We start from the raw sequence: 3,034 nt of genomic DNA, 5'->3' as shown, positions 1-3,034 counted from the left end.
GGGCTTAGTAACCCACTGGACTCTGGGCTTAGTAACCCACTGGACTCTGGGCTTAGTAACCCACTGGACTCTGGGCTTAGTAACGCAATGGACTCTGGGCTTAGTAACGCAATGGACTCTGGGCTTAGTAATGTACTGGACTCTGGGCTGAGTAACGCAATGGACTCTGGGCTTACTAACGCACTGGACTCTGGGCTTAGTAACGTACTGGATTCTGGGCTTAGTAACATACTGGATTCTGGGCTTAGTAACATACTGGACTCTGGGCTTAGTAACCCACTGGACTCCGGGCTTAGTAACCCACTGGACTCTGGGCTTAGTAACGCAATGGACTCTGGGCTTAGTAACGTACTGGACTCTGGGCTTAGTAACGTACTGGACTCTGGGCTTAGTAATGTACTGGACTCTGGGCTTAGTAACGCAATGGACTCTGGGCTTAGTAATGTACTGGACTCTGGGCTTAGTACCTTCTCCCAACTCCTCAAACCAGCTGCTGCTGGGGCCCGGCCTCCTTCACCCCTCCCCTGTCACCTCTGCCATGCCGCCCCTGGTAGAGCTGTCAGAGGCCCCCGAAGCTGCTTAGACCCCTCACATGGGTACCGTCCGTACCCCCCTTATGGCTATGTTCTATCAAAGTTTGTGACTGCGTTACAATGTGTGATCGGTGACGTGGTCACACATTTCAATGCAATTCCGTCCAGTTTTTTGGCCACGTCACCGGTCACACATTCCAACCTAGTCACAAACTGTGATAAAACAGCGGCCTATTTAAGCAGAGAAATAGATTACACTGTAATGTTGCCCATTATAATCTACTTTTCTAATGAAATGAAATAACAGCACACAGTGTGCAGTTACACCCGTAACAACCCCCCTCTCCCCCCCCCCACCGCTCCTCATTCGGTCTCACCTGCCAGGCCTCACAGTCAGCATCCCAGCCAGAGGTGTGCACTGCAGGGGGGCTGGGCATGTGACACACACTTCTCCTCTCCCGCCGCCTGTTACTAGGGACGCGGCTGGGAGAGGAGGTGAGTCACAAAACCCGCCCCCTTGCTGAGAAGCCCAGTGCAGGGCCCCGGGACCCTGCACTGCCGCATATTCCACCAGAGTGGGGGTGCCCAGGACCGGACCTAACTGGGCCCCCTACTGCCTCAGGCCCTGGTGGTAGTTCCGCCCCTGAACAGGGAGCCGCAGCAGAGGGATGAAAGAGCCGCGGGTTGCTCACCCCTAGTCTAGGGGGATGTAATAGAGATAAATACTTACTTTACGCCTTGGCCGCTCAGCAGCCGGCGCTGTGGTCTTCTACTACCTGGTAATGTGGGTGGCCGTTGATATCATCATGTACAATGCAGGACCCCTGGAGGCATCCCACTCCCAAATAATACTAAGGAACGGCTGTACCAACCGCCACACACTTCCTGTAAAAACAAACTTTATTCCTACGACTAATCCCAGCCCTAGTAGGAGAAAAGACTCTGGCAGGATGTTGTTGCTGGAAGAGGAATAAAGTTTGATTTTACAAGAAGTATGTGACAGTATGATGCAATTTGGATCCCAAATGCCATTCGGGTCTGGGAGGTTCAGCTTCAGTATTAATATCTGTAGATTGTTTTCTGTGGTAGTCGCAGCGAATATTCGTAAACTCATCCGAAACTAACGAAAATTCGGATTTCGTCCGAAACCCGAACCGAATAGAATTTTGTATCCGAATCCCGAAATAACAAAATATCCGAACCAAATTTTTCTGCAGCTTACATGTCTTTTCGGCACTTGTGTTGGGGTGCTATTTGAAGTGATCTGCAACCCATTAACGCATGCACAGAGTGTTTCTATGCGGTAGTGTGAACGAGCCCTTAGCTGAAATCAAATACCCGAAAAGTATTTCTTAACATTTTTGCCAAAGCACCTCCTACAGTCATCATGGTTGCAAATTGTTCTCTCAGCTCGTCTTCCCTGAACGTCCAGTGTAGATCACAAGGGACAGAGCGGTCTCCAGCAACTGTGCATCTACTTGGAGAAGGGTGGAGGAAGGAAGAGCAGGGAGGAGGGGGGCATCTTGCCTTGCTGTGCCTGTGTGTTTATGGAGACAGACAGCTTACTAGCACACACAAGGGTGGCTCCATAAGACCATGCAAGGGAAAGGAGCCCCCCTAAAACAGGATATCAGCGCCAGTGCTCAAGGGGCCAGCTGATTCTGCAGGAAACTGACATTTCTAAAGGAGCAGCATCCATTGTAAATTAATTTAAAGGAGAACTATGAGGTGAGTGCTTTTCACTCACCTCATAGTTCTAGCCGACCTGTGACAATGTGACTGTCACAGGTCGGCTCAGTAGATCGGGAGGTGAGCGAACACATACCGGCGTTCGCTCACCTCTCCATCCTGTCACGGCTCTCTGCCGTGACAGGGGAGGGGCTGAATTCCCCCCTCCCCGCTCCGATCCTCCAGCGATGACTGGCGGAACGGACGGGGGAGGGTACAGCTGGCTCTGCCTCTAGATAGGCAGAGCCAGCTGTCACTCACGCAGCTGGGTGGATCCCGGCATAATTGTCGGGATCCGCTTCAGCTGCGGCGTCTCAGTATACCGCGAGCTACAGCTCCCTATATACTGAGCTTAGGGTGACGGGAGGAAGCTAGTTTGTGTCCTCCCGTTACCCTAAGGAGAACTATGGGGAAAAGCCCTGACCCCATAGTTCTCCTTTTAATCAGCATTTGAAACAGCTTAAAAAAACATTTTGATTTTAATATCACTTTAGGTAATCTTCAGGCCTAAAATGTGCATTTTAACATATGTGCAAGAAAAAAAAAATCAGTGAAAGGGTTAAACAGTGATGATAATTTTGGGAGTTTCTTTGGGTAAATATTGACCCCCATCCTATACAAGGGGTGTACTCAATGGAGAAGCTAGATATTCTGTCACCCAGGGCAAAGTCTCAGAGTTGCTCCCCATCCCCAGGGGAGAAGTTCTCCATCCACACGCCCAGTGCCACCCCTCCTAAAATGGCACCCGGTGCACATGTCCCCCCAGCCCCCCC

This window comes from Nanorana parkeri, unplaced genomic scaffold (genome assembly GCF_000935625.1).
Source record: "Nanorana parkeri isolate BGI_ZX_2015 unplaced genomic scaffold, ASM93562v1 scaffold1057, whole genome shotgun sequence".
Classification (NCBI taxonomy): Eukaryota; Metazoa; Chordata; class Amphibia; order Anura; family Dicroglossidae; genus Nanorana; species Nanorana parkeri.
Note: the sequence above shows the minus strand (reverse complement) of the source record.